This window comes from Nyctereutes procyonoides, unplaced genomic scaffold (genome assembly GCF_905146905.1).
Source record: "Nyctereutes procyonoides isolate TBG_1078 unplaced genomic scaffold, NYPRO_anot_genome, whole genome shotgun sequence".
NCBI classification, from domain to species: Eukaryota; Metazoa; Chordata; class Mammalia; order Carnivora; family Canidae; genus Nyctereutes; species Nyctereutes procyonoides.
Window position 1 is genome coordinate 5,934,732 of NW_026575041.1, and position 18,107 is coordinate 5,952,838.

Consider the following 18,107-nt stretch of genomic DNA (forward strand, 5'->3'; position numbering starts at 1 on the left):
TTTACATTATTTTATTTTATTTATTTTTTTTATTTTTATTTATTTTATTTTATTTTATTTTTATTTTTATTTTTAATTTTTTACAGGGGCCCAGCTGAGCTGCTTTGGCCACTTCTCTCTGCTCTTCCCCGAGGCTAAGCAGGCATTCTGCCTAAAAGCAGAACTTGGGTCAGACAACCTGAAGTAATTTCCTTTTCCCTGTCTATAGGAATGAACTAGCCTTAGGAGGGGCCACAGGCAAGTTGTAACAGCTTACACGGGACTTTCTTCCCAGGAAATGGTTTTTAAGAGAAAAAAAGACTATGGGTATCTTGGTGAGAGAAAACATGGAAAAAGAATATGTAAAAGAAAAAGACTACCAATGGCTTTAACAGAGTATTCAACTGCATACAGGACACGTCAAACATTTCTCCCATCTAATTCTTACCAGTATTTTGAGGACAAATGTCTGCCTTCTTAAAAAAGCCTCCCATGGGGGATCCCTGGGTGGCGCAGCGGTTTGGCGCCTGCCTTTGGCCCAGGGCGCGATCCTGGAGACCCGGGATCGAATCCCACGTCGGGCTCCCGGTGCATGGAGCCTGCTTCTCCCTCTGCCTATGTCTCTGCCCACCCCCCCCCCTCTCTGTGACTTTCATAAATAAATAAATAAATAAATAAATAAATAAATAAATAAATAAATAAATAAATAAATAAATAAAACCTTTAAAAAAAAAGCCTCCCATGACGACTGCAGCCAATGAAAATAAGCAAGTGCTCATTATGTGTCGGCCACTATCATAACTTCACAACCTGAGGTCATTATTATCCCTATTTCAGAGATGAAGAAAATGTGATAAAAGAGATTAAGTAACTCGCCTTATTTCCTTAGCCAATGAGTAGTAGCTAGGAGAGCTACAATTTATCCCCAGATCTTTCAGACATCAGAAAACTAAGCTCTCAACTAATTTACTAAACTATTTCTCAAGACAATTTTCCTTGTCTTTGAACCTATATTGTATTTACTGCCTGTATCACATAATAAGCAATTAATTTCAGGCTGCCATGTCTTAGTTGCATGTGCTTTAGATTTGTTCCAGACCCTGTGCTAGCTCCTATGAAGAAAAGATATAAATAGCAGGCAGTCTCTTCTCTAAGGCAGGGCTTCTCAAACTGTTTTGACTACAACCTACAGTAAGAATACAATTTATACAGAGACACAGTAAACATGCACACACACATCTAAAAACATAAAACACTAGTTTCACAAAACGATCCCTGCTCTTTCCATATACAGGTGCTCTGAATTTTTTCTGGCATATTCTTGTTTTTAAGATTTTATTTATTTATTCATGGGAGACACAGACAGAGAGGCAGAACTATAGGCAGAGGGAGAAGCAGGCTCCCCACAAGGAGCCCAATGCAGGATTCCGTCTGGGACCCCTGTGACCCCTGAGCTGAAGGCAGATGCTCAACTGCTGAGCCATAGAGGTGTCCCTTCTGGCATATTCTATTTGACTTTTTAAAAATGCTGGCACAGGGATCCCTGGGTGGCGCAGCGGTTTGGCGCCTGCATTTGGCCCAGGGCGCGATCCTGGAGACCCGGGATCGAATCCCACGTCGGGCTCCCAGTGCACGGAGCCTGCTTCTCCCTCTGCCTGTGTCTCTGCCTCTCTCTCTCTCTGTGACTATCATAAGTAAATAAAAATTAAAAAAAAAATGCTGGCACAATGTACTATGTTAAATCTACAATCCATGGGTTATGACTTACATAGTTGGGAAAAAAAAAAACACTGCCCTTGATAGTTCTCAAGTTAAAGGGGCAGATAAGACATAAGTAACAGTAAAAATAATTACAATAACAGTAACCAACATTTCAGGAACTCTTATTGTGTGTCTAGAACTCTGAGAACCACTTTATGTGAATTACACCTGAATCCAAAATCCAACCCAGGTCTGCCTGTTTAAACCCAATGTCCATATTCTCTTCACCACGCCACATTGCCTGTGCAGCATGAGAACGATAATGAGGAACATTTCCATGAGGAAATGGGGGTGGAGGAAGGGAACAGTTAGGAAACTTCACAAAAGTGAAGATTTCTGAGTATGTCTTGAAGTACAAATTTTAAAGAATCTGGCACATGAATTCCTATAGGTACTCTATAAATATCTGTGGATAGAACCCTTTACCTTCTCTTGTGATACTGAAAAATAGCATGTTATTTTTAGACAAAAATCTATGAAATTTTTAACTGATGCTGTCTCTCCTAATAGAAATCTCAAGGTACATGAGTGCCACATGGCACTTTAAAAAAAAAAAAAGTTTTAGAGTTTGATAACAGTTTCTCTAGAAGAGCTATCTATGGAATACATCCAGTACTACCAGGAGTCCAGAGTCTTAATGCCAGAATTTATGGTGTCTTTGGAGAGATGATTTTACCTCTCTGGAACTCAGTTACTAAGCTATCAAATGATTAAAAAAAAAAAAAAAACACACCCAGGCCATATGATCACCAAGGTTCTTTCTAGTATTAATAAATTTTAATAATAAATTCTAATGATTCTAATACTAATAAATTCAGCAAGTCCATGAAAAAGAATAAATAATTTTATTAAACCCACTTACCCACAAAAACATGAAGATGAATTGGAGGCTATAGAACTGAGCTTCTGGGTCTCTGTCTTGCCTGATTCCCTTAGCTGGATGTGGAATGGAAGATGGACACCCCAAGATTTGACATGCACTATTTCATCCGGTGAGAGGCCAGTGATTAGGAGCCACATAGGAATAGATTTTAGTATTAAGGGCCAAAATGTCAAACCAAGAAAATGACTGTCTCTAGCAATAGAGAGCTCTCCATCATGGAAGTATGCAAGCAGATACTGGAGAAATATTTGGTGGGAACTTTACAGAAGAAATTCAAACATACGGTAAAAGTTGTGTTAGATGTCCTTAAAAGGAACTTTCAGTCATAAAATTCTACAATTCTCTCTTCACACAACAGAAAGAACAGCCTTTGGCACATGTTGGAGGGGAAAAAAATACCCAAGAAGTTTCCTGAACTTTTCCATTCTCCTTCCCTCCATATTTCAATTCCAACACACTAGGTCATTCAAAGCCAGAGACATCCTGGTTATACTTGTCTGCTCTTTTCAGGATTTGTTTTTATAACTTATGAAGAGGGAAGGGTGGGTTTAGCTGTCAGGGAAAGTACAACCAAGTAGGTCTTCAGGGCCCAGGTCTACACCAGAGAATACCTCTCAGAAGAACGGGAAGTTGAGATTAGCTCTACCGACCAGTATTTAACCTCAAGGTAGCCACTGGTTTCTCAGGGCACATAGATTAATGGCCCTCAAGCCATAAATTTAGGAACCCACTATGGATACCTATGCCAGCCCCAGCTACCCAGACTAGTCATAGACAGTCTTGTAATTGGAGAATGAGGTATTATAAACTGAGTCCTCGCTGCCTCTACTAGGTGATCTTGGGCCATTTGTTGCTTCACTTTGAGCCTAAACAATTCTAATTATAAAATGTATTAATTTTAAATGAATATATAAGATAAGATAATCCATAAGGCTTTTTCCAGTACTGATATTGTTACTCTAATATAAAATGGTAGTCTTACAATTTAATTAGCATCTATCCTAAATGCTCAAAAACTTAAGTACAAAAATAATAGTAAATACTTAACACCTAATGAGCATGTATTATGGCAGATGCAGTACTTTACCTGCTTATTTCCTTTCATATTCACAGCAATCCTATTTTCATATGAGGAAATAAACTGAGAAAGATTAAGAAACTTGCCTAAATTCACACAGGTAAGTAGGAGAGCTAGAGCTTCACCTACACCTACTGACTCTAAGTCCAGTCCTCTTTCCACTAAACTATTCATTTCCAGGCTTCTATTCCAAAAAGAACATTGCCTGGAAAGAGAACAGAGAGTAGAGAAAAGAGGGCTAAAGACTAACTTCAACCAACTGACAATGATGTTTCCTACAGCCAACGGGAAAATAACAAAAAGTACTGGAGCCACCAAAAGACAAGAACCCTCCCAAGCTGTCAGAAGCAAGATTCATTTGAAATTCTTCCCATCTCCTCTCAATTAGACTCCAAAAGATAGATGGGTTTAGGGACCAGTAACGGGCCACACAAAGTATGTTTACATCTAAATAATCAATAGATGACAGAAGCCAACTTATGACTAGTCCTTCTCACCTGCTGCTGATTTACCCAGCCACCACCTCTCCCAGGAAGCCTGTTCCACAACTTCTGCCTCTCCAAGGAAGGCTGTCATTCATTTCTCCAGATCTGGATCCTAATTCCAGAAGAAGCTATACCACTTTAAAGACTGGAGACATAGCCATCAGCAACAAATGACCACCTTTCCCTCCACTGGCTTAAAGAAAAACATCTGAGGAGAAAAACATCTTAGGTTTCTTAGGAGACATCTGTAGAAACATAGAAAGGATACTACACCAGCACCTCTTAGGCCACTGCTTGCCTGGTGGCATCAGAAAAACCAACTTCTTTCTTTACATAGAGAAGTCTTTTGAAATCACTCAATCCGATGGTTTCCAAGCTTTTTAAAAGCTCAAACTCTTTTTGCCAATCAAATCTTACAGAAACACCAATATTTAAACAAATAAATGTTTTTTTGCCAATCAAATCTTACAGAAACACCAATATTTAAACAAATAAATGTAGAGCTGCTCTGGCTGAAAAGGAGGTGAGGAAGTTCCATTTCCTTAGCCTCTTCCCACTTCTCAGTCTCACCACAACAGCCTGTGAAGTTGCACTTCAAAACTCTGAAACTCTATTTAACACCTCCTTGTTTTACTTAAGGAAACCAGGGTCCAGAGGGAGAACATGACTTTGTCAAGATCACACAATAAGTTACTGCCAAAGCTGAAACTCAAATTCAGATGTACTGACTTAAATGGTAGTCAATTTCCCATCTCATCACGCTATTCCTTTGAGATGATCACATGAAAATGAACGTGAAAGTGGTTTTAAAAGCACTAAGTGCTGGAGGCTCGTATAGTTCCCTCAGCTAATTTTCTCTATAGCTAACAGAATCAAAATGCTCAGATTTCCAAGGTTAATTTCACCAGGTAGCACTCAATTGCAAAGAAATCTTCTCATGCTCCCAAATCCTCAATAAAGTGTCTATTTGTAAAATTGGGCATGATTATGTTACAACTTCAACAGACTGATTGTAAATAAAAGAGACTCAAGAGGATTCTGCAGGACTCCCTGTTCCCTATGTTCTGAGAAATCATCCCGTAAAGATATATAAAAATTTTCCTGATATCTACCATGCCTGGAACACGGAATACAATCTGAACCTGTGTATTAAATTAACTCCTTAGGGGCGCCTAGATAGCACAATTGGTTGAACGTCTGACTCTTGGTTTCAGCTCAGGTGGTGATCTCAAGGTCATGCGATCCAGCCCCATGTCAGACTCAAAGCTCAGCATAGAGACTGCTTGGGTTTTCCTCTCCCTCTGCCCCTCCCACTCATGCTTGCTCGCTCACTCGCTCTCTCTCAAAAATATATAAATAAATCTTTTTAAAAAAATTTTAATGAAGTTAACTCCTTAATAAATGGTGTGTATAGCCTGGGCCTCAAAGTTTCTCTACAACTATGGTAGCCAGCCTCCAAGACAGTATCCAATGGTCTCTGCCTCCTGGTATTTGCACATTTGTGTATCCTTTCCCACCTAGTAGAAGGCTTGGTCTGTGTGACCAAAAGAATACAGAAGTGATGGTATGATATTTCTTAAATTAGATTATAAAAAAACTACAGCTTCTGTTTTGGTTGCTCTTTTCTCTCAGATCATTCATTGTGGGGAAGCCAGCTGCCATGTCGTAAACTGCCCTATGGAGAGGCCAGGTGGCAAGGAACTGAAGTTGTTAGCCTGTCAACAGCCAGCAAAAAACTGAAGCTGGCCAGTAACCAGATGAGTGAGTATGGAATGGAATCTACCAGGCCCAGTTGAACCTCTAGAGGACTGTAACCTGGGCAATAGCTTGCCTGTAACCTCAGTGGAAACACTGAGCCAGAACCACCCAGCTTGGCCACTCTAAAATTCCTCACCCTCAGAAACTGTGAGATAATAAATGTTTATTTTTTTAAGCTGCTAGATTTTGCAGGCACTTTATTTAAGCAACAGTACATAATTAATAAAACCATGAAACGAAGGCTTTGGGTTTACATCCAAAAGCCCATTATGAAACTAAAAGTCCAGCTGAAACAAAACCGGAGGCATGTAGCTTAGAGCTTCCTCTTAAACAGTAACTGTCTCCATTGCTTACTCATAAGGCAACCAACTGAAAGTCACTTCATCTCTCTTAGCTGTGGTTTCCTTGTTGAATATATAGGGATATTTCCCCTGCAGATTATGGTGATGATTAAATGAGAATAGCTCCTAAAAGCATCTTTAAAACAGTATAAAACTATACAAATTCAAGTTGTTATAATAAAGACTTTTCCCCCCACCCCCAAGCACACTCCCAATAGCCACCAAAAGGAAGAGGGCTCTGTTCAGTGAAGTCAAATGAAATGGCTTTTTTTTTTTTTTTTTTGCCATTTCACCCAACTGTATTAAAGGTAGTTCCCTCTATCACTGCCCCTCATAATAACAAAAAGCAACAATTACCAGTGCTTCCTTGGTATTACATACCAAGCATAGTACTAAGTGCTTTCACATTATTTTCTCATTTAATACTCCATTTAACATACAAGAAATGGAAACTGAGCGAGGTTAAAGTGATTTGGTTAGTAATGGAATCTGAATTGAACTTCACATCCATGCAATTCCAAAGACCATGTTCTTTCCCCGTAACCAATATGCTGCTTTACTGTACCTAGGAGCCTAAAAGTATCCAATAGAGAAGGCATTCAGATACAATTTAAAAGAACTGAAAAAATGAAAGAGAAAGGAAGATCATCTTTCAAGTTAATGGGGAAATAAAGTTTCAGGAGATACGCATTTTGGTCCTGTCTATGACACCAAGCGGTTGTAATACCTTGGGCAAGTTATCTATCAGTGAAATTTTTTAAAATCCCCATATTTACACAGTACTTGGAATCTACAAAGCATTCTGAAGTATCTGCAAATATTTGATTGTCGCAACAAACCTAAAAGGTACTTTTCAATTCTCTCCATTCTATAAATGAGAAAACAGAGACTCAAAAAGAATTCCAGTGACTTGCCCATAGTCATTAAACAGCTGGTAAATGCCAGAGATAATACGCCTAGATTTCTCTATTCTCAGAGGTACTGGAGACGCAAAAGTTTTAGAGAATGTCCAAAGGTCACAGCAAGGATAAGAATCCAGTTTCCTTCTTACACCCCTAACCCAGGGCTACAACCAGGTATACAAACCTGGAGAGCTTTTTAAAAACACTGATGCCTGAGCCCCATACTTACCTTTACCCCCCAGAAATTTAATTTATTTGGTCCTGAGTAGAATCTAAGTATTAACATATTTTTAAGCTTTCTAAGAGTGGCTGCGCTTGAGAACTACTGCCCTAACCCAAAGAATCACAGATTAAGAAATGCCGTAATTCACCCTCATTTTTTAATGTCAAATTCCTTGAGTAAACTTATCTATTTTTTTTTGCAAATTCATCACACTTATAAGGAAAAAGAACTTCTATTATTACAAATGACCATGTAAGTTAAAATAGTTTAATTTTTGTTATCTAAGAATAAATTTTTACACAATATGCAATCAACATCTTAATGGTCAAGACTGGATATATGGCATAAATCAACAAAATTGCTTATAGGAAAAAACAAAAGTTGCTCACAGTAGTATATTGTGAACAAAAATAACTAAGAAGAAAATTGAAGTAATCTTTTTTCTCTAAATATCCCTGCTTGGGGATCTCACAACTCCTTAGTTCTACTAAGATGAATTTACCTGCAGTGTCCTCTTCGGAGGGTTTGGATATTGTCCAAAAGACAGACCTGTCTTACAATATCTCCACTTATGTTAATTCAACTCTTACCTGACCAAGTTCTTTCCCTAACCCTCAAGCCTATAGTTATGGGTTTGAACTATACATCCCAAAATAAGATATATCAAAAGTCCTAAATCCTAGTATCTCAGAATGTGATTTTATTTAAAACTAGTCTTTAGGCTAGTTAATCAAGTTAAAATGAGGTTATTAGGGTGGGCCTTAATGCAATATGACTTGGATCCTTATAAGAAGGAGAAATTTGGACATGAAATCCCAAATTTCCAAATTCCAACTAGGCTGTTCTGGCCTGTGCTTAGTAAGAAGTTCAGACAGACATACACACACACACACACACACACACACACACACAAACTGTGAAAAGACACGAGAAGAAGATGTCCATCTACAAGCCAAAGAACACCCGAAGCTACCAGAAGCTAGGAGAAGGGCCTTCCCTCATACTTTCAAAGAGAGGATGGCCCTGCTGACACCTTGATTTTGGACTTGTGACTTCCAGAACTGTGAAACCATAATTTTCTGTTGTTCTAAACCAACTAGTTTATGGTACCTTGTTACAGGAGGTCTAGGAAACTAATCATCCCCCTTTCTATAAACTCTTAAACTTTGCATACAGTTTACTTGGTGGAACTGTTCTTTTTTAGCATATACATCCTATAGTCCTAAGGAAATCAAAGCATCTCTGGAGCAGAAATACCATTTTATACTTCTTTGTCATCTATCACTCTTAGGGAGAAATTGATCTCAGAAAAAATATTCAGGAAACATCTGCTCACCTGATCACTTTCTGAAAAATGTTTGACAATCACTACTGTTGTTTTAGAATTTAATAACCTGAAAATCACTCTTCCTACTTCCATAATTCTGTTACATTGGAATTAGCTATTCTTAAATCAACATTTTTCTTCATGAGTTTTTGGTATATATAATACCATTTACTCTTTAGTCCTCGTAAGTGCAAAATTCACAATATCACAGAATCTTACAGTGTTTGGGACTGGGAGATAGTTTACAGACCATCTAGTACAACCCTAAAGTGGTATCTTCCTCAATGCATACATACCATTTCTCTTTTATTTTTTAATTTTTTTAAGATTTTATTTTTCAGTAATCTCTCTAGCCAATGTGGGGTTCGAACCCACAATCCCAAGATCAAGAGTCACATGTTCCACCAACTGAACCAGCCAGGAGCCCCTCTCTCTCTCTTTTATGATAAATGCCACATTCTCCCTTGTTCATTGTATTAGTTACTGGCTTACAGGGTAGGCTCCTTCTCACCATTCCACCTCCCAATGGGCTATACACACATTGGGGGTTGAGATTCTCTCATTCATCCCCAGTGCCTATCACAGTTCATAACATTCTCAATCAATAGTTCCTAAAGTATTGTTTTCTCTTTCTTTTTCTTTTTTAAAGATTTTATTTATTTATTCATGAGAGACACAGAGAGAGAGAGGCAGAACACAGGCAGAGGGAGAAGCAGGCTCCCCACAGGGAGCCCAATACAGGACTCCATCCCATGACCCCAGGATCACCTGAGCCAAAGGCAGAGGTCAAACACTGAGCCACCCAGGTGCCCTTTGTTTTCTCTTTATTTGCCAGTAGTCTATGAGGTCCTCCAAGAGAGTAACTGGATCTTACTCTTGTATATCTAGAAGCTAAGCACAGCAAGTAGCATAAAATAAATACAATAATATTTGTTGTTTATGTAATAAAAATGTTTTATTCACTATTTGTGCTAGCCTATGAACTAAGAAGTTTAGATGCCCAACAATCAACACGCAAAAAGTAGCAAATCAAAATAGAGCCAACTTTTAATCCAAAAAGAAAAATACACTGCAAGATGTATTGAGAGACTTAAATGTCAAGGTATCTTAAATAGGTTAACCTGGGATGACAGAGAGTAGAGATTCGAAACAGTTCTCTCTCAAATTTGCTCAGGTAGCTCTCAGAAAGGCAGACATAATTTTCTATTGATATACACCCATTAACAATACCCAAACCTCAAACAGACTAAGAACAGCCTGGCCAGGTGTCTTATTCCAGGTCTCCACTGGTATAAAGTCCAAGCTAGCATCAGAAAAACACTAATTCAGACTTCAAAAAAAAAATTTCTCAGTTCCTAATAGGCTCTAATGATTTCCTAAATGAGCCCTCTAGGTTGTGCTGAAGCCCAGAGAAAAGGCAGAGCAACCCTAAAAGACCCTCAACACGTTTTCAAATTGATGAAGCTCAGTGGAAGCTCATTCTTCCACTCTCGAGTGTTACCTCACCTCTGGAGGCTTCATTGCCTCTTCTCCCCACTTCCCACTCCTTGCTTAGATTAATACTTTGTACATCCCTCTATTATACATTCATCACTTAATGTCATAATAATCTTAGTGTCTTTCTCTCCTGCTAGAACAGACACAATAATCAAGCTGCAGGGATCCCTGGGGGCGCAGCGGTTTGGCGCCTGCCTTTGGCCCAGGGCGCAATCCTGGAGACCCGGGATCGAATCCCACGTCGGGCTCCTGGTGCATGGAGCCTGCTTCTCCCTCTGCCTGTGTCTCTGCCTCTCTCTCTCTCTCTCTCTCTCTCTCTGTGTGTGTGTGTGTGTGTGTGTGTGTGTGACTATCATAAATGAATAAAAATTAAAAAAAAAAAAGTTTAATCAAGCTGCAAAAAGCAAAAAGCTACTCCTTCCCATGCTAACGCCTCAGGTACCCTGGCTTGTCTTAATCCCAAGAGAAAAAGGAAAAAAGAGTGAAATGTTTTTAAATAGCTGCCTAATTACCATGTACTAAGAGCCATGGATTTGTATACTGTGATTCCTCTTTTTAAAAGTATCATGATCTGGTCAGTATGGTAGGCAGATATAGACAGACTTCAGAATACCCAGTCCCATTTGTCTGAATCCTAGGCCTTAATCATACTGAACAAAGGGCTAGACATTAATATTAAAGGACCAGTGCTCTTCGGGAACTAGGAAAATGTCAGACTCAGAATAGTAAGGAATTTAGAGGTCACCAAGGTCAAGTTCCTCATTTTACAGAGGGAAACTGAGGCCCAAAAAGGGGAAAGGATTTGGTCAAAGTCCCTTAGTCTGCTAAAAGCAAACACATGTATTGATTATTAGTTTAGTGCAATTTCTGATGTATCTTTTATCTTCTAAGAAAAAATTCCAGGGGCACCTGAATGGCTCAGTTAAGTGTCTGATTTTGGCTTAGGTCATGATCTTGGGGTCCTGGTCAGGGAGCCCTGAGTCAGGCTCCCTGCTCAGCAGAGTCAGCTTGCTCTTCTCCCTCTACCCCTCCTCCCACTCATGCTTTCATGCATGTGCTCTCTCTCCCAAATAATCAAATCTTAAAAATATATAAAAATTAACAATTAAAAAATTCCAGGGGCACTTGGGTGGTGCAGTCAGTCAAGCATCAGACTCTTGGTTTCAGCTCAGGTCATGATCTTCGGGTCACAAGCTCAAGCCTACCACAGGCTCTGCATTCAGTAGGGAGTCTGCTTGGGATTCTCTTCCCTCTCTCTCTGCAACTTCTTCTTACGCTCTCTTTCTTTCCCTCTTGCTCTCAAAATAAATAAATAAATCTTTTTTTTAAATTCCAATTTCAAAAGTGAGGATCAGGGAAGTAATATGTACAAGGTCATATACCTAGTAGATGATGAAGTCAAAATCTGAACCTAGGACATCTCCTGAGAAGGTCCAGACTTTCTCACTTACTTTCACGGTGAAGTTTTTGGAACTCCAGATATAAATGCAACTTCATCTTCTTTACCTTTAACTTCCTTTGAAGTTTGCTTCCAGTTAAATTTGGCAAATTAAAAACACATTTACCTATGTTCCTAACTAAAAATCATACTAAAATGATAGCAAAGCTATAAAACTCAACAAGGAGGAGAATGAGTATGAGACATCAGAAGATGACAGATTTCAACAAATTCTTAGACTATACATAGTGAATGGAGGATCTGTGGCCTAAAACAAGAAAGGCAAAAGAAGTTGTAATTTACAGCACAGCATGGTCCCTGAGCAACAGAGATGTGTGGTACCTGGGACTGCAGGATCACATCCCCTAGAAAGAATCACTGGATTAAAACCCTAAAGGAACAGGCCTAGGAATTATAAACTATTTGCCCCAAGTCACATAAAGCTAAGAAGAGCCTGAACCATAGTCATCTTATTTTTGTTACCTTTCTGTAACACATTTGCTATTAGTCAAATTAAGAAAATGTAGAATGACTCAATAGCCCATGTCACAAAACAAGGACTACCATTTCCCAAGGTCTACCATTTGGCTTCCTTTACCAAGTCCTTTGGGTTTAGGTTCTCTCTGGTAAGAGCTTAGGGTATACAAACAATTAGAATAAGAACCTCATATTCCAATTCATATTCTAATTGTCTGATTCTGTAGCTCTGAAAAAGTAGGTTAACAGTGCCTGACAAAAATATGACAAAGCTTGGAAGTGAAAGATTTCAGAAACACTGTTTCAGGTCAAAGCTGAGCTCATCCACATTACCCATGGTAGTGTGAGAGAAGCAGCTTTACATCCCTTTTTAGAACAGAACATGCCCTAAGGTAGGTGTTGTTACATCTGCTAACCAGCTAAAACAAATTCATTTGTAAGTGCTAAATTATAGGACTGCCTACAGTAGCCTGATGATTCCTTCATTCAGCACATATTTACCGATTAAGGCATTAACAAATCCAGGACCATTTCTTAATACACAGCAATTATGCGAGTGCCACTGCTATCTGCACCTTACTCTCATTTAAACTCTTATCCATCACTGCATTAAACACATCTATATACTCAATTTGTGTTTTTATGATATGCACAAAAAGAATACTGAATTAGAATCAAAAGAATAGTTCTAAACATAGCTCAAGCTTTGAAGTCAGCAAATAGGTTTGAAACCCAGTCCTTTGAGTTACCAGCTATAAGATCATAATCACTAATCTCTGGACCTCAATTACTTCATCTGTAAAATGGGCCTAATACATACATGAGAGACCTGTTGCAAGGATTAAGTGAGAGTATATGGCAACTTGCACAGCGGTAAGGCACTCTATAAATGTTGACTACCTCATCTATGACAGGTACTTCCAACATTGGGAGGACTGACTGAGAAGTGTTTAGAGAGAGGAAGGATAGATGAACAAGTATAATTACAATACAGTACAAACAAGTACAATACAATAAATGCTGCCATAGCTAGTGGAACAAAGCATTACATAAACACTGAGAAAAAGGATATTCTGTCTGGAACAGGAGGAAAGGAAGGTATCAGAGACAGATATTTTAACAGAGTCTTGAAGGTTGTTGAGCAGAAGTACAGCAAGCAAAGAACATACTACACAAAAGAAACTATGAGAAACAAGTCAGGGAGGCATGAAAGAGGTATATATGGCTTATCCAAGCAACAGTAAAAAAAAAAAAAAAAAAAACTTGAGAGAAGTGAAGGAGTTACACAGGACAACAAAATTAGCATAAAAAGCCTATCCATACGAATTTTTTTTGTGGAGAGAAAAGTGGTATGAGAGGCAAGGAGAGGTAGTCATCTTAGAAACCTACTAAGGAAAAAAAAAAGAAACTTACTAAGAAAATATTTAGTAAAAAAGAAAAGAAATAAAATCACCCTGTGATTACAAAGGATTGTAATATGGAGAAGAGCTTGAATTTATTTTGTATGACCCAAGGGTCAGACTTAGGAAGATAGATGGAAATTAAAAAGTGACATAAAAATGGCCTGAGTTAACCATCACATACAGAGTGGAGTATATAGAATTTAAAAGAAGGGGCGCCTGGATGGCTCAGTGATTGAGCATCACCTTTTGGCTCAGGTCATGATTCTGGGGCCCTGGGATGGAGTCCTGCGTTGGGCTCCCCACAGGGAGCCTGCTTCTCCCTCTACCTATGTTTCTGCCTCTCTCTCTTTCTCTCTCTGTCCCTCATGAATAAATAAATTAAAAATATTTTTAAAAAAAAGAATTTAAGTAAATGTCCCTTCTTTAAATGGTGAAATTAGCCCAAGGACCTCAAAGAAACTCTTATCTACTGACTAAGGAGCCCAGGCTTTCTCTTCCTCTTTGGGAACAGGACTTGACTTGGTGGGCTTTTGATGCAACCAGGTTTGAGGAAGGTGCTTCAGCCACTTCCTGAGGCTTTACACAATTCAATTCAACCTCAAAAGGGAACGCTAGCTCACACAAAAACAGCCTAAAAAAGAAAACTAAACTAAAGCAGGCAACTGACTGTAGAGGAAAGTAGGCAGTGGGCTTAAAGAGAGAGGGCCCATAGGGCTTCAGAGTAACACAGGCATCAATTATGTATTACTTCATTAATAGAGGAGTGCACTTGCTGTGATGAGCACTGGGTGATGTATGGAAATGTTGAATCACTATATTGCACACTTGAAACTAATATTATACTGTATGTTAACCAGCTGGACTTTAAGTAAAAACTTCAAAAAATGTAAAGAAAAAATTACTCTGTTTCTGTGCTGAAAATAGGAAACACAGATTTGAATCAGACAAGACCTCCACCTTCAAGGAGTTCCCATTCTATTAAGGTAGACAGACACGGCAATCATTGATTATCTTTGAGTCATAAAGACCTGGGTTCAAATCCTGAGTCTACCTTTTACTAGCTAAGGCAAGTCGTTTCCTTCATCTAAACTCTATATTCCTTATCTGTAAAATTGAGGGCAATATTATCAGCCTAACTCAAAGGGTTACTAAGCATTTGGTGAGATAACGTATTCAAAGCACCCAGAAGAATGTCTAATCTATAGTATACATGATTAGTATGTATTTACTGAATTAATGGTTTATACGAGAATATCCTTTTTGGGGAGGAAGAAGGAGTGAACCTATTAGCTTTCCCATAATCCTGGAACTTCTGAGGAAATGCTGTTTGCCTGATCATACAGATTTCCCATTCTCTAACTTTCGTGCATTAGAACCACCAACTCCATTCCAGAATTAAAAACCAGAAAGAGGAACCTAGCCACACAATAATTAGGAATGAAGGAAATAGTTGTCTGGCCTGACCAAGGTGGTAAAGGGAAGTTGGTAGTAGAGAAAAGCTTAAAAAACTCAAGACCTTAAATTCCACAAATTCATCAGGTTAAGATTATAAAAGCTTGATTAAATCCAAATACCTCAGCAAAGTGGAGCTTGGATGAGAAATTTGGGGCCACCAGTTATTTATGAACCCCTATGGGCCACAGTATTTCTCCATTTCAGGTAGTCATTCTTTCAATAAAAATTATTACATATCTACCCACCATTTGCTTCGACATGGATGGAACTGGAGGGTATTATGCTGAGTGAAATAAGTCAATCGGAAGAGGACAATTATATGGTTTCATTCATTTGGGGAATATAAAAAATAGTGAAAGGGAATAAAGGGGAAAGGAGGAAAAAATGAGTGGGAAATATCAGAAAGGGAGACAGAACATGAAAGACTCCTAACTCTGGGAAACGAACTAGGGGTGGTGGAAAGGGAGGTGGGCGGGGGTGACTGGGTGACGGGCACTGAGGTGGGCACTTGGATGAGCACTGGGTATTATTCTACAGGTTGGCAAATTGAACACTAAAAAAAATAAATTTATATAAAAAATTATTACATATCTACTGTAGGTCAGGCATTCTCCCTTCCGAGTTTCCCAGTCACCAAATTTCCTCCACCTCTTCTTCAATCAATTTACTGCATTCAGTGTCTGCCATTTCTACAAGCCCTTCTCTGGAAGAAGAAAAAGCCTAACCATGGGCCACTATACTTTAGAACAGAAACCACAAAGCCCATACCTTACCCCACCTACAGCCTCTGAATCAAACTTTACAAGATAGCTTTAAAGCCACAGAAGAACAAGTTCTGCTATATCTATTTTAAGTTTTTAGAAGAACAGTTCTAAGACAGAACTAAATCTTCTGTGAAGATCTCACATGTACTAGGCACCATTTTTTTTTAACTAGGCACCATTTTGAATGCTTTACCTACACTAATGTCCTTAAAACAGCTCTGCAGGGGAATTACTACTGTCCCAATTTTACAAAGAAAAAAACTGTGTTCATAGAAACAAAGTGACTTGCCCCAAAATCACACAGTTAATAGGTGACAAAGCTGAAATCCACAGGCGAATTGCCATGTTCACTTTAGTCTTCCTTTTTTCCACTGCATCTCACATTTTATCCTAATAATTACCCTGCAAGGCAGGTAAAAGAAGTATCAGTACTATCTCATTTTACAAATGAGGAAACTCATACTTGAGGAAGTGATACTGCTTTCTCAGGAACAAATCAGTAAGTGGCAGAGCCATGGTTCATACCCAGATCTTTTGCCCTCAGGTCTATGTGCCTTCCACTACCCGACATTTCCTCTTACAGTGTGTCCTGCAAAGGGGTATAGTGGAAATGAACTTAACAGGGAGTCCAAAGTGCTGAGATATGGTCCCGACTCTGTAACTAACTTACCGTATAATATTGAGCGGTTGCTTTCCTTTCTAGCTCCAGCCCTATACATAGCACCCGCTGGGATGTTGACGTCCAAGAAGAACCCTACTGTCATTCATGAACTCCTTTTCAAGGAGGGAGTGATGGTGCTCAAAAAGGACATCTACATGCCTAAACACTGAGCTAGCAGACAAGAATGTACCCAATCTTCACATCATCAAGTCCATGCAGTCTCTCAAATCACAAGTCTACATTAAGGAATAGATTGCCTGGAGACATTTCTACTTGAAACTTACCAAGAGGGTATCCAGTATCTTTGTGATTACTTCCACCTGCCCCCTGAGATTGTGCCTGCCACTCTGCACCACAGCAGTCCTAACACTGGCAGGCCACAGCCCAAAGGTCTGGAGGGAGAGTAACCAGCAAGACTCGCCGAAGGGGAAGTTGACAGAGAGAGACACCTACAGACAAAGTGCTGTGCCCCCTAGTGCTGACAAGAAAGCTGAGATTGGGGCTGGGTCAGCAAAGTTTAGAGATAGATTTGCCATGGACGTGGTCAGCCACCTCAGTAAAGTTAGAGAAGGTTGTTTTGTGTTGAATACACCTGTAGCCAGAAAATATATATATATATTTTTTAAACATTGGGTGAATTACTTTCTTCTCTTGGCCTCTCACTCATAAAATAAAGGTGTTGAATTGAATAATCCTTAGGTTGCCCTTCAGCTGGCAATCTAGGTTTTAATTAGTACCAACAAGTCTATGAGACATTTTTCTGATTTCCTTGCCACCCCACAGTAACTTTCTGAGAAAACAAACATTAACTGTTATTTGTAGTATAGATAAGGTGAGAAGTGCTCAGGAGCAAAGTAAAAATTGTTCATTTCATTCCATTCTTTCCTTCCTCAAATACCCTAGATGTAAACACAGAAAAAACCACAAGCCACCTAATAATGCAATGTTGGCATACCCAATAACTACCACCATCTAAGAGCGTGCCAAGTATGTCTAGAAGTGAAGAGTATGTCCATGGTGGGCCCTTCTTTCCACTACTGAATCCACAACACTTCTACTCACTAGGTAATCTTTTTTCCTAGGTTGGGATGTCAGCTCTGCTTCACTTTCAGACCAGGCTTCTGACTTTTTTTTTTTTTTAAGATTTTATTTATTTATTCATGAGACACATAGAAAGAGAGAAAGGGGGGGGGGGCAGAGACACAGGCAGAGGGAGAAGCAGGCTCCATGCAGGGAGCCTGACATGGGGCTTGATCCCAGGTCTCCAGGATCACACACTGGGCTGAAGGCGATGCTAAACCACTGAGCCACCGGGCTGCCCCAGGCTTCTGACTTTAAATCCCATTAGATGTAAACAATTCACAGGAGACTTTTGATTAATATATAGCGAAAAAAATGAAATTTAACCCCAGATTCAAGTTCTTTCATGCCAGGAAATAGGAAAAGAGTAAGAAGCAGGATACAGGACTGGACAAATTACTTCCCTGTCTGTCTTAGTTTCTTATACAAAGTAAAAGAGAGGGTCCAAACCATCCTGATCACCTGTCCCACTATAATCTAATAGAAATTTATAAAAATTCTCTATCTAGAAAATGTGAAATGTGTAAAAAACAGAAAGTAGGAGGAAGAGGCCACAGTGTTACAAATTAAAATGACCTCACAGAAGAAAATAAAA

General features: G+C 39.1%; 1 protein-coding gene and 1 pseudogene across 2 annotated transcripts in view; one reads left to right on the forward strand and one right to left on the reverse strand.

Annotated features, from left to right (window-relative positions):
• Positions 1 to 18,107, reverse strand: part of PAK1 (p21 (RAC1) activated kinase 1) — a 141,877-nt gene that overhangs the window by 103,083 nt on the left and 20,687 nt on the right. The gene's annotated exons all lie outside the window — the stretch shown is intronic.
• Positions 16,504 to 16,992, forward strand: LOC129506776 (40S ribosomal protein S10-like; annotated as a pseudogene).